The sequence below is a fragment of the Aotus nancymaae genome, unplaced genomic scaffold (assembly GCF_030222135.1).
Source record: "Aotus nancymaae isolate 86718 unplaced genomic scaffold, 86718_ANA_hifiasm-v0.15.2.pri h1tg000058l, whole genome shotgun sequence".
NCBI lineage: Eukaryota > Metazoa > Chordata > Mammalia > Primates > Aotidae > Aotus > Aotus nancymaae.
This window is the reverse complement of record NW_026988472.1, coordinates 19,106,174-19,119,972: the sequence shown is the minus strand read 5'-3', so window position 1 is coordinate 19,119,972 and position 13,799 is coordinate 19,106,174. Positions and strand designations below refer to the sequence as shown.

The following is a 13,799-nucleotide window of genomic DNA, read 5'->3' as shown; positions in this document are numbered from 1 at the left end:
TTGGGAGATGATCAGTTTGTGAGGGTTCTGCCCTAATGGGATTAGTGTCCTTATAAAAGAGTTCCGAGGGAGCTTATTTGTCCCTTCTACCATGTCCTCACACATAGAAGTCACCATCTATGAAACAGAGGGCCCTCACTAGACACTGAGTCTGCTGGTGCCTCAGTCTTGGACTTTCCAGCCTCCAGAACTGTAAGCAATAAATTTCTGTTGTTTTTAAGCCACGCAGTTAATGGTATTTTTTATGGAAACCTGAACAGACTAAGACTGGCCCAAGCCCAAGCCGACGGGGACACACAAGAAGGAAGAGATGAATCTAGGAGAGGTGGTTCTTCACACAGACTCATAGGACAGTGTCCCAGAGGGTGGTGCCAGAGAGAGTTCTGCCACTTACTGACTGTGTGGCCTTGTACACACGGTTTGACATTTGTGTGCCCTATTCTAAATTGGGAAGTATAAGCTCTGTCTCAGGATCTTTGTAAGGAGCAGGTTATGTACAGTGTGTCAAGTTACAGCAGAATGGCTGGCACAGAGTGGGCATTCAGGGGATGGTAGCTGCCATCATGATATCACGATGACTTCTCCACGCCTTATCCAACCTGAGTCCAATTATCTGTGGCACAGTACTAGATGTTGCTGGGTAACAAATCACCGCAAAACTTAGTGGCTTAAAATAATGAACGTCTTAAAAAAAAAAAACTCCCCTTGTTTCTGTGACTCAGAATTCAGAGCTTGGCTGGGCAGTGTGGCTTAGGATCTCCCAAGAGGTTGCAGTCAGAAGTTGGCTGGGGTGCAGTTCTCTGAAGGCTTGGCTTTAGAGGTGGTTCACTCATTTGGCTGTTGGCTGGGGGCCTCTGTTCTCCTCACGTGGGCCCTCCCCAGGGCTGTGTAAGTGTCCTCCAGGCATGATGGCTGGCATCTCCTAGAGCGGGGTTCTCCATGATGGCAGAATCTGCATCTGTCTTAGTCCTGCTAAATCTCCAGAGCCCAGCCTGATGCCTGGCTCAGAGCATTCTGTGAGGTTCCAAAGACTGAGAGCTGCCTTAAGTATTCTGTCCTAGTTCTTTACATTCTTCTGCAAGGTCTTTTGGTGACTCTGCCTATGTTGACAATGACCTCAGGGTTTTGTTTGTTTGTTTGTTTGTTTGTTTTTGAGATGGAGTCTCAATATGTTACCCAGGTTGGAGTGCGATGGCATGGTCTCAGCTCACTGCAACCTCTGCCTCCCAGATTCAAGCAATTCTCCGCCTCAGCCTCCCGAGTAACTGGGACTACAGGTGCGTGCCACGACACCCAGCTAATTTTTGTATTTTTAGTAGAGACAGGGTTTCACTATGTTGGCCAGACTGGTCTTGAACTTCTGACCTCATGATCTACCTGCCTTGGCCTCCCAAAGTGCTGGGATTACAGGTGTGAACCACCGTGCCCAGCCTGACCTCAGGTTTTAAAGAAGATCCACATACCTCTGATTGAGAGAACCTGATTGGAAAGAGAAAACTCAGGCCTGCCAAGTCGCAGGTCCCACTGCCCCTCCTTTCCAGACACTTTCTTTCTAGAGCTCAGCTTTGGCCTTCTGAGTGCATTCTAGAGAGTCCACGTTCATAGGAACCCAAATAACTGTTCCACAAGGCAGAGAGCTGTGTGTGCCCTGAGAGAGAGGAGAGAGCATATGGGAAGGAACTCGCATCCTGCCAAGGGTAGCCGAGGGGCCCAGTTCTAGCTAGGCCAAGAAGGACTGGTCAGAGTTGCTGTTCTGGTTAAGTAGCAGGTGCAAAGGCCCTAGAGTGGGAAGATAAGGAACAGGTTCTGGGGCTGCTGAACAGCAGGGATGGGCTATGAGGGCAGGGCCAGGTGAGGCTGGGTTAAAGCCAATCGAAGGGCAGTGGGATAATTGAGGCAGCCACAGAAGGAAAATGGGGCTAGAGGGAAGAAAATGAAGCAGAGAGCTGAACCAAAGCCACAGCCCTGAGAAAGACATGATGTAAGGGAAGGAAAGAGGCACTGGGGAGAGATATTTAGATGTAAATCTGACCAGACTAGATGTCCAGATTAGATTAGAGGGGAGGAGGTGGGACGGGTGGGTGAGTGGTTTTCCCTCTGAATGTTTAGAGGCAGCTGTGTTTAAGGAGGCTTAAGGTGTTTACTCAGTGTCCTGGGACCAGAAAGAGACTCCAGAAAGCCTGGGGCCCGACAGAGTTTGGGCCATGATGTCATTCACACAGGGAGTCCGGCTGCAGCCTGTCTGGGTGAGGTCCCCACTGCGGATTGTCTCCTAGGCAACCGACTGCTGAGAAACACGCAGTAATGACTCTCTAGATTTGCAGGTTACCAAGCACTTGCACATATATCTTTGTCTCATCTAATTGTCCCAGTGGGAATTATCCCCACTTTACAGATGAAGCCACTGAGGCCTCAAGGCTCAGAGAAGTCAGGTATCTTCTCTCAGGCCAAGGAGATGGCAGAACCAGGCTTGGAATCCAGTGGTCCTAACCCCTAGCTAGTCAAGTCTTCTCTCCAACACACTTTCCTGCTTTCTAGTCTCATAGCTCTCTTAACAGCTATTTCTATTGAATCCAGTTCACAAGTATTTGCAGAGCTCCTCTGTGAGGTGGGCAGGTGTGGCAGGCTTCAGGTGAAGTTGCAAGCATCTTGTTTTTCTGGGTAGGGGATCCTGAGAGAAGTGTGTTGGGAGTGTGGGTAGCATGACGGGCTGAAAGTGGAGGGGAGGGACAGCAAGATCAGAGCCATCAATCAGAAACAGGTCCCTGAAGTCAGACCATCAGGATGACAAGGATCTTGGGCAAAGGCCCATCAAGGCAAGTGTCAGGTTCACAGAGAACTTGATAACAGACCTCTCTGCTTTCTCCCTCTTCTAGTGCCAGATGTTCATGAACTTGACCTCACCTTTCTGGTTTTATCTTGTTTATTGCCCTCACTGCACTGCAAGGACCTCCCCTCCCCCTACCATGCCCCTCTTTGTTGGTTTCCTCTTCCAGGAATAGGTGGCCAGGGTAGTACCACGACCCAGAGAGGAACTATGAATTCCAGCCTCTTACTTCCTTCCCCAGCTCTCTTTGCATCCGGAACACCTAAGCACTTTCTGCGACAAGCTCTCTAAATGATTGGAACTTTCTCCGAAATCAGCACTTTTTCATGCTACATTAGCATTTATTGGTTTGATATTTACATTTGGCAAAGGAGCACCCAGTTCCTGGGTCCCTAGGAGCACACACCATCTACTGAAACAAACACTAATTGCCATTCATTCCCCTTCCTTCACCCCCTCAGCCCCACCCCCATCTGCCATCTGCTTTGTCCTCTCCCCACTCCCAGTCCAGTAAAAGCAAGTTCTGAAGGGTTATCTTTACAGACCAGAAGTTCTGCTGATAAACAGGGATCCTGCAGAGATGAGAGAGGTATTTCCTACACAAAAGTCCTGGCAGGACCGATCTGAATTTGCATTGCAGTAATACGTATGCATGATAGCTCTCCTTTGGAGTATAGTTTCCTTGAGGGCAGGAATCTATTTTGCTTCTTTGAATTTTTCCACATTCCCCTCAAAGACCAAGGATTGAGCTGTCAGAGGCGTTTGAACCAGAGCAACTGCATCTAGAATAGGGACTGGGTAAAATAAGGCTAAGACCTGCTGGGCTGCATTCTCAGATGGTTAAGGCATTCTAAGTCACAGGATGAGATAGGAGGTCAGCACAAGATACAGGTCATAAAGACTTGCTGATAAAACGGGTTGCAGCAAAGAAGCCGGCTAAAACCCACCAAAACCAAAATGGCGATGAGAATGACCTGTGGTCGTCCTCACTGATACATTCCCACCAGCACCATGACAGTTTACAAATGCCATGGCAATCAGGAAGCTACCCTTATATAGTCTAAAAAGGGGAGTCGCAAATAATCCACCCCTTGTTTAGCATATATCAAGAAATAACCATAAAAATGGGCACCCAGCAGCTCTGGGCTGCTCTGCCTATGGGGTAGCCAGTCTTATTCCTTTAGTTTCTTAATAAACTTGCTTTCACTTTGCTCTATGGACTTTCCTCAAATTCTTTCTTGTGTGAGATCCAAGAACCCTCTGTTGGGTCTAGGTTGGGACCCCTTTCCTGTAAGAAAGCTAGTCAAATAGTAGATTCTCTAAGAACATTTTTCAGCTGGGCGCGGTGGCTCATGCCTATAATCCCAGCACTTTGGGAGGCTGAGGCAGGTGGATCACAAAGTCAAGAGATCTAGACCATCCTGGTCAACATGGTGAAACCCTGTCTCTACTAAAAATACAAAAATTAGCTGGGCATGGTGGCGCGTGCCTGTAGTCCCAGCTACTCGGGAGGCTGAGGCAGGAGAATTGCTTGAACCCGGGAGGTGGAGGTTGTGGTGAGCCGAGATTGCACCATTGCACTCCAGCCTGGGTAACAAGAGCGAAACTCTGTCTCAAAAAAAAAAAAAAAAAAAAAAGAGCATTTTTCTACTCTGAAATTAGTAGAAAGTTCCTCCCTCCCTCCCTCTCTCTGGCAGCTACAGTGAAAGAGAGTCAAGGAATTATCCAGGGAATCACAAGGAGAATGGAGACCACATGGAAAGGACATGAGTTCTCCCTTTTCACTTTCAAAATCCCCTACAGATTGCCCCAGGAGCCTAGCCCTGCAAGGTTGTGGTGGAGGGAGGAAGCTGTGCGGTAGTGTGATTAGAGCTCAGCTAGAACTAGCTCCAAAAGTCGGTGTTGCTATGTGACTAGTGCTGGGCTGTTTACGCCACCTCTCTGGGCCTCAGTTCTCTTTGTGGTAAAATCATGCTTGAGATCAGGCATGTGGTGGGCTTAGGGCTTAGGAGCTGGTGGTTCCTGGTATTTCTTCAGACCTTTGGGCCCCATGCCGTGTGAGAGTGGAGTCCTAAGTGTAAATGATAATTCCCAAGGGTGTCTCAGTATATTTATGCTGTGCCCTGTGGTTTTTGAAGGTCAGGCTCTTACATCAGCCTCAGAGCCTTACTACTCAAAGTAGGGCCCACAGACTGGCAGCAGCAGCGTCACCATCACCCAGGAGGCTGTTAGAAAGGCCCACTCTAGACCTGCTGAATCCAAATCTGCATTTTAAGAAGATCCCCCAGTGACTCATATGCACATTAAGGTTTGAAAAGCACTTTAGAAACCCCCCTGTGAGATATGCAATGTGGAAATGACTACTCCCAATTTGAGGATGCAAAAATTTCCTCAAAGAATTGATGACTTACTTTCTGCAATCCCATGAACATGTAGAAGAGAGAAGAGGGTTTGTGATTCCTGTGTGTCCTGGAAACTTCTCTCTACCCGTGGTTGTTCCTTGAAGTCTCAGCACACTCCAGTGAAAGGCAGGGATGAGTGGGCAAAGAGACTAGGGTTTCATCTGCAGCCACATCTCCAGAATGGGGGCAGGGATGCTTGCCAGCTGTCTGTATCTGGAGTTCACCGGGAGGAGTGTGGGATATTGGCCTATGGGCTTGTGTTGGCATAACAAGAAGGCAGGAGAAAAATGTGATGTCAACAGACACAAACATTCTTTTGTTAAAATAGAATTTTCAAAAGGTTTAAAAAACTTGACTCTCATGCAAATACACAATGACCACGTCAAAGATTTGATTTAGCGCATTAATTAATGAAGAAACCTGTAAGATGTTAAAACTTATCCCCATGAGAATGGGAGGAACTAGTATTTATAGGCAATTTAACAGAAGAATGTTAGGATGAGATGGCCCGGTTGGAAATTATTTGCATTTCTATCAGACAAATATGTAAAAGTTAACCTCTGCCCCTACAGGGGCAATCAAGAGTGCAAACCCAGCTTTGCACTGGAAGAATACCCAATAATCTCTTTTGTCTATTTCCAATTTGGGCTAATTTTTTTTGACACTACCCTCTGCTATTCCTTGAGAATCCGGAAATAGCTGTTGCTTGAGAATTACCCTTGGAATGGAACGTGGGCCTTGGAAGAAAGGGAGAAAGAAAAGATGAACAAACCCCTCTTCTACCAGATCTGGAGTGTGCTTCCCTGTCTACCTTCCCTGTGTCCTTCGGAGCATGGTGCAACTGCTCCCAGAGGGCATGAGTTGGCATCATGCGGAGGGGAATGAAGGGTCACAGGAGGGAGACAAGGCAGCCTGCTCCTGGCTCCTATTCTCTGTAACCTTGGCCATTGCGCAGAGGGAGATGATGTATCTGCAAACATATGCAGCCTTGTCCAAAATATTTTCCCCTCCTATGTAGTTCTTGCCAATATTGTTAATCTGTGGGTTGACTTCAGACCAAAATAAATCTCCGGGCCCTGGCCACCAGCTAGCTAATTTTACTTTGTAACCAGGGAATAGAAAGTGCGGGCCCTCGGCCGACCATTCTGTGTTTATTTTGTTTTTTCTCTGCTGCAGTTTAAAAATCACATTTGGAAAAGTAGACCCTTTATGCAGAAGAACAGACACTGAGAGAAACAGCAACAGAGATGGATGGATTAAAAATGGCAAGTTCTATCATCGCTACCCCTCCCCCTACATTTTTCTCTCTTTTCAGGATTCTGATGGTGCCTGTTGGCTGCTTCCGTGATGTCTGGAGTTGCAAAATGTGCCAGAAAGCAGGAGGATACACCGCCATTCAGAGAGGATTTTCCTGGGGACTTGAAAAAATTGACCTCGAAATTTCAGTAGATGAGAGGGCTGTGGCTGGGCCTGCATCTTTGGCACTGGGTACGTTCTGTCATTCTTGTTGTACCTACATAAGAGAATTTAACTCTGGGTTCTCCCTGACTAATTCCAGAGGAGGTAAATGGGTAGATCCTTAACACATCTGTGCCGGAAGGGACCTTGGAGGGCATCTAGCCCAACCTTGCCAGGTGAGAAGCAGGATTACCTAGTGGTTGGAAGCATGCACTTGAAGCCACATAGCCCCAGTTTGAAACTGACTCCATCGCTTACTATCAGTATGACCTTGGACAAGTTACTAACCTCTGCCTCAGTTTCCTCATCTGTAAAGTGTGGATGGCAATAATTGTCATCGCATCATAGGACTCTAGTCGGGGACTAAATGAGTTAACACATGTAAAGCACCAAGGACAGTGCAAAGCATACAATAAGCCCTTGATAAGATAAGGAAATGAGGCTCAGAGAGGAGGAGCGACCTCCCCAAGGTCACTCGGGGAATTGGCAAACTGAATTGGATTCGATGAAAAAAGAAAAGAGGTTACTGCCTCTTGGAAATTTTGACTAATAACTGTTTTCTTTGCCTGTGTTACATCATCCTCGCTGAACACTTGGAGAGAACCCTAATGTAGAAGTCAGGGCAGTGCATTCTGGTGCGGGCACACCTCTCACTGAGGGTGGCCCTAGTTTTGGGCTGGATGGTCTCTGGGATTCCTGTCGGTACTAACATCTTATAATTCAAAATCAGGGTTTGCACTCTCCATTCGAGCCAAGCCTGTGTTTTCCTACAACACTCTTTGCACTCTGTTTTTTTTTTTTCCCATTTCACTCTCACCGGTATCAGCAACCAGTTTCCCCTTGGCTTTCTGACTCCGCTCCCCTCCTCATTATTCCCTCCCCTTCTCTCCACTGCTAGGGCAATTATGGTCATCAACTGCCCCACACCTTAGCCCTGTGGTTGCCATATTTAAGTTGATTGTATATGATCAGTCTTGTAGGTTCTATGAAAGTTACCATGTTGGCCACTTGAAAGTAGGGACTTCATTTATTCCTTATCATGACCCACTTTGAGGGCCTGATAGGGTGTCCTTGGCAGGGTTATCCTTTATGGTTTGTTGACTGACTCCAAACGATTTGAGATTTGGATGAAATCCTATATTGTCAAGACTCTCTCTAGTATATTCAGTACAGCTGCCACTGGGATTCAGATGTCCTTTGTTTGCAAGGAAGCCAGTATTGTCAAACTCTAAAACCCAAAAAAAGGATATTTTAGAACAATTATAATTTCAAACTTGAAAATGTCCAGCTGGGACACAAGAGTATGTTAGATACTTCTCCTGCCATCCTCGATTCTCCTGAACCTCATGCCACTCTCCTCTCCCTAATATTCAGGGCCAGGTCAAATGTTAACGTTACCACTTACTGGTGAAATGAGGCATTGCAGTCCAGCTCTACAAGGCATTGTAAATGCCTGAGTAGCAGTGAGTGGTGGAGATGCTTTCACGGTTCTTAAGTATGTTGATTACGTTTTCATGCTATTGTGTGAGATGTAACTCGCTCAAACCTTGTTACAATGTCAGCACATTATCCATCTGATATGAAAAAAAAGGTGAGTGGAGATTGAAATTCTGGGAGCTGAGAAGGTAGAGTCAGGTGTGACCCAGAGAAATATCTTTTGGATTAGGCTGATCCCAGGGAAAGAGTGAGGGCTAATAGCGGAGGGAGTCCTAGAGTACAAAAGAAATGAGTAATCCACTTTAGGGGCTACAGAGAAAAAGTAAATAGTTATTTGGGGACACCAACTTCTGCACTGCATACTACTACTACTAGTGTAAATATAGCAAGGCCCAGTGTATATATAACAATGCAGATATAGCTGGCTGACCACCAGTGTAATCCTGCCTTTCCCAAACCTTTTTCCTTTAAGTTGTTGGAGCTCAATTAAAAATTCTACATTGAAGACTAAGGGAAAAAGAGATTTCATTACGAGCCGGAAGTGATTGCATTTTCAAAAGATGGCTGCAACAATATCCCACACACTTTTCTGCTGTGTAATCTGCCACTCCTCCATCAAGTAGAGGAGACAATTTCTCCACTCCCTTGAATCTGGGTGAGTTCTGTGATTGTTTTGACTGGTAGAATGAGGTGGAAGAGAGGCTGTGTGATTGGAAAGGCAAGGTCACAGAAAGCCTTGCAGCTTCCACCTGGCCTGTCCAGAATGCTTGCTCTTGGGATACTCCCTCTTGGAACCCAGCCACCATGCTGTAAGAAGCCCAGTCTACATGCAGACACCACATATAAGGCATCGTCGTCAACAGCCACAGGTAAGTTCCCAGCCAGCAGCCAACATTAACTACCCGTCTTGTGAGTGAGCCATCTTGGATGTCCAGCTTGGTTAAGGCTTCAGATGACTCCAGCCCCAGCTGACACCTGACTGCAACCACATGAGAAACCAGGAGTGAAAACCCCCCAGCTGAGCCCAGTCAACTCACAGAACTGTGAGAGATAATATAAGTTGTGGTACTAAGCCACTAAGGATTGGGGCACCATGCAATAATAGGTAACCAAGACAGTAGCAACTTTGGTTAGACACATGAGCCATGGGATGACACATAATTAAGTATATTTTTAAAATCTTGGATTCAGCTTTAGGGCAATGCATCCCTAACATAGAGAGGCACTATTTCAGTTCACATCTGCTGCCTCTGATCAAAACACTATCTTGCACTTCCAGAGAGAGACAGCACAAGTGTGTGTATTTACTGACAGGTGTCCCCTTGTGTGCTCATCTGTGTGACTGTGGAGCTCAGGGTCTCTTACACATTCTATCATGATACTTGGTGCTATATTTGCAGGTCCTGAGGGAAGAACCCATGCTGTCGTCTTCAGAGAGTTTCATGGGTTGGACTATGCCATATATGGCAAAAATCCACCCACACATTTACTTTTAATCACCTTTATGGATGTATGATTTACATATTTTTTTTCTTTTTACTTTTTATTTATGTAATTTATTTATTTTTTGAGACAGGATCTCACTTTGTTGCCTAGGCTGGAGTGCAGTGGAATGATCATGGCTCACTGCAGCCTTGACCTGGTATTAAGCAATCCTCCCACCTCAGCTCCCGAGTAGCTGGGACCACAGGCACACGCCACCACTCCTGACCAATTTTAAAAAACTTGTTTTTGTAGAGATAGGGTCTCACTATGTTGCCAAGGCTGGTCTCAAACTCCTGGGCTCAAGTGATCCTCCTGCCTCAGCCTTTCAAAGTGCTAAATTACAAGCATGAGACACCATGCCTGGCACCCTTTATGGATGTATAATTTACATACGTACAATAATACGTACCTATTTTAAGTATGCAGGTTGATGAGCTTTGACAAATGTAGCCCAGGTAACCACCACCATAATCAAAGTATAGAACTTTTTTTCTTTTGAGACAAAGTCTCGCTCTTGTCACCCAGACTGGAGTGCAATGGTGCCATCTCAGCTCACTGAAACCTCTGCCTCCTGGGTTAAAGTGATTCTTCTGCCTCAGCCTCCCAAGCAGCTGAGATTACATGTGCCTGCCACCATGCCTGGCTAATTTTTGTATTTTTAGTAGAGACGGGATTTTACCATGTTGGCCAGGCTGGTCTCAAACTCCTGACTTAGGCAATCCACTCGCCTCGGCCTCCCACAGTGCTGGGATTACAGGTGTGAGCCGCCATGCCCGGCCTATAGAACATTTTAATCACCCCAGAGAAGTGCCCCCTGTGCCCTCAGTTCCCTCATCTCACCCCTAGCCACTGGCAAGCACTGATTTGCTTTGCCACTATTGATCAATTTTTGTCTTTTCTGGTATTTCATATGAATGGAATCATATAGGATGCACTTTTATGTGACTACAATCTATTTTAGCATAATTTTTTAGGGTCATCCATGTTGTTGTATATTTACAGTTAATTTCTTTTTCTTGCTGAGTCGTATACCACTGTATTGTATGTCACGATTTGTGTATTCATCCTTCTGTTGCTGGACATTTGGATTGTTTATTGTTAGGGGCTATTATGAATAAAACTGCTATGGATGTTTATGTACAAGATTTTATGGACATATGTTTTCACTTCTTATGGGTAAATATCTAAGAGTGCTATTACTGGGTGTATTAGTACTCATACTGTTATACAGTATTAGTTTTCATACTGTTATAAAGAACTGCCTGAGATTGGGTAATTTATAAAGGAAAGAGGTTTAATTGACTCACAATTTAGCATGGCTGGGGAGGCCTCAGGAAACTTATAATCATGGCAGGAGGTGAAGGAGAAGCAAGGCACCTTCTTCACAAGGTGGCAGAAGGAGAACTGCCAAGTGAAGAGGAAGAGCCCCTTATAAAACCATCAGATCTCTTGAGAACTCACTATCATGAGAACAGCATGGGGGAAATTGCCCCCATGCTTCAGTTACTCTGCCTGGTCTCTCCCTTGACATGTGGGGATTATGGGAAAAATGGGGATTACCATTCAAGATGATACAAAGCTTAACCATATCACTGGGTTATATGATAAGTGTATATTTAATGTCATAAGAAACTGACAAATTGTTTTACATGCCCACCAGCAAAGTATGAGAGTTCCAGTTACTCCATATTTTTATCAACACTCGACATCATCAGTCTTTTTACTTGTGGCATCCTTGGTGAGTGTAATAGCACCTCATTTGCCCATAGATTTTTAACTGCCTACCCAACTAGGATGTCAGCAGGGATTTTTTTCACTGTTACATCTCCAGCCCCTGGAATAGCATGTAATAAATATTTTGGGAATAAAGGAGTTCATGTCTCTCTGAGCTTCTGTGTTTTTCTGAAATATTGATTTCTGTAGGGGGTACTGTGCACAGAGGATTTATGTACTTATAACTGTGAGAGATATTGTCAAATTGCTTGCTTTTTAAAAAATGCTGAACCAACTTACTCTCTCACCAACACTGGTTATTGTAAATTGTTTACATTCTTCTGCCAATCAAATAAGTTAAAAATAGTATTTCATTTTGGTTCTAATTTTGCATTCTCCCTATCATTGGGAAAAATCAAGCATCTTTTTGTATGTTTATGGGTCTTTTATACTTCTTCATCTGTGATTTGTGTTTCTATATTTTGCTTATTTCTTATTAGACTATTTTTCTAATTAATTTATTGAAACTTTATGCTTATTGGTGATATTCACATTTTGTCTGTGATGTATGTTGCAAACATTTTGCAGAGTGACAAGCAGAATGGTCCAGTGATGACTCCAGAACCCTTCTCATGTGGCCTGCTTGAGATGAGAGCTCCTTCTTCCCCCTAGTTGGAGTGGCTGTGACAAACCCAAATTTGCTCTGGACGGAGGGCTCCCCTTTTTCCAATATGTTTGCTCCCATGTTCTGACTATTTCCTGTATGTAAAGCCACTCCAAGCTTACACAATTAAAAGATGATGAACCAGGGTGGGGAGGCCTGGGCCACTCCCCTGGATCACAATGGGTTATGCCTCATGCTGTCGAGTGTTTACTTGAAAACTTCCCCAATAAAACCTGCTCCTTATACATGGTGACGTTTACCTTTATTTTCTCCAGGCAGTTTCTTCCAGTCTGTCATTTATTGCAGACATTGTTTATGCTGCTTTTTTCATACACAAGGTTTTCCTTTTTTTTTTTTAGAGACAAGGTTTCATTATGTTGCTCAGGCTGGCCTCAAACTCCTGGGCTCAAGCAAGTCTCCTGCCTCAGCCTACCAAGTAGCTTGGATTGCAGACACATGCCACCACACCCAGCTTAAGGTTTTGCTTTTATATAGTTAAATCTGTCAGTCTTTTCCATGACTTCTGGATTTCATGCCTTGCCTAGGAAGGCTTTTCTCACCCCAGTAATGTAAAAACTTATTTTGTATTTTTCTCTAGTACTTTTTGAGGGTTCTAATGTTTGGCTTCTTCATCTGTCTGGAATACATTATTGGATGTGGGGATGCCCACCTTCCAGGGGTCAATAACAATGTTTCTGTCCTTAGAGCTGATTATAATGTTACTGTACCATACTTGTTGTTTATTGCTGTATGACATATTATATCAAAGTTTAATGGCTTAAAACAAAACAAACATTTATTACCTCATAGTTTCTGTGGATTAAGAACTCAGGAGCAGCTTAACTGGATAGTGCTCGCTCAGGGTCTCTCATGATATTGCAGCCAGGATGTGGGCTGGGGTTGCTGTCATCTGAAGACTTGACTGTAGCCAAAGGATTCACCTCCAAGATCGTTCACTCGCACAGCTCTTGGCAGGGGGCCTCAGTTCCTTATCACATGGGCATCTCTGTAGGGCTACTTGAGCATCCTCACAATATGGCAGCTGGCTTCTCCCAGTTAGGTTGATCCATGAGAGAACAGGGCCAAAGCCACAAAGTCTTTAATAATTCAGCCTCAGAAGTCATACTCACTATTCCCACAACATCCTATTGGTCAGGGAAGGGATACACAAAGGCATGAATAACAGGAGGTGGGGATCAGTGACCACCCTGGAGATGGGCTATCATATTCCATCACATACATTGTCAGGCCAACGTTCTTGACTCTGATTCTTGGCTGTGGGTCCAAAGTACACTCAAGAACGTGAAGAGCTATCAGATAACTACTCTAAATGTCTTAAGAGGAAGTTGAAAATTCTGGCTATGAACATATGGGCCTCAAAGACACTTAAGTTTGCTGTTTTTGAACCAAGGAGAAAGACACATTTTTCAAAGTGAATCAATCTGAGTGACAGATGGGGCCAAGGCTTGATCCCAGGATTTCTGATACAAATTCTATGATCTCCTCCACTCTGCTGCAAGCACTCATTGGTCTTTGCTAATTACATTGGTCAAAGTCCAGTCTAGAAAACAGAAACTACTCTAGGTATTTTGAACAGATGGGAGTTAATGCACAAAATTATTTACACATATGATAGAAAAGCTGAAAAGGCAAACAGGAGACTGTGAGACAACCCAGAGATAAGTAACTGCAGGAAGCTTCAATCGCCCTAAAGCTGGAGGGATTTCGTGAAGAGCCAGGTCACTGGATCCCAGCAGCTGGGGTCAGCAGGCAGAAGCTAGATATACCGTGAGCCTGTGCACTGGGGTCTGGG

At 44.9% G+C, this 13,799-nt stretch overlaps 1 long non-coding RNA gene and 1 other non-coding gene across 2 annotated transcripts; both read left to right on the top strand.

The window, feature by feature from the left end:
- The first annotated feature begins 6,352 nt into the window (after positions 1–6,352).
- LOC105714287 (uncharacterized) lies at positions 6,353–12,201 on the top strand. Its single transcript, XR_010338191.1, has 3 exons — positions 6,353–6,717; positions 8,597–11,347; positions 11,911–12,201. It is a non-coding gene; the product is annotated as an uncharacterized LOC105714287 (long non-coding RNA).
- Positions 8,164–8,267, top strand: LOC135270009 (small nucleolar RNA U13). Its single transcript, XR_010338237.1, has one exon. It is a non-coding gene; the product is annotated as a small nucleolar RNA U13 (small nucleolar RNA).
- Positions 12,202–13,799: the final 1,598 nt, after the last annotated feature.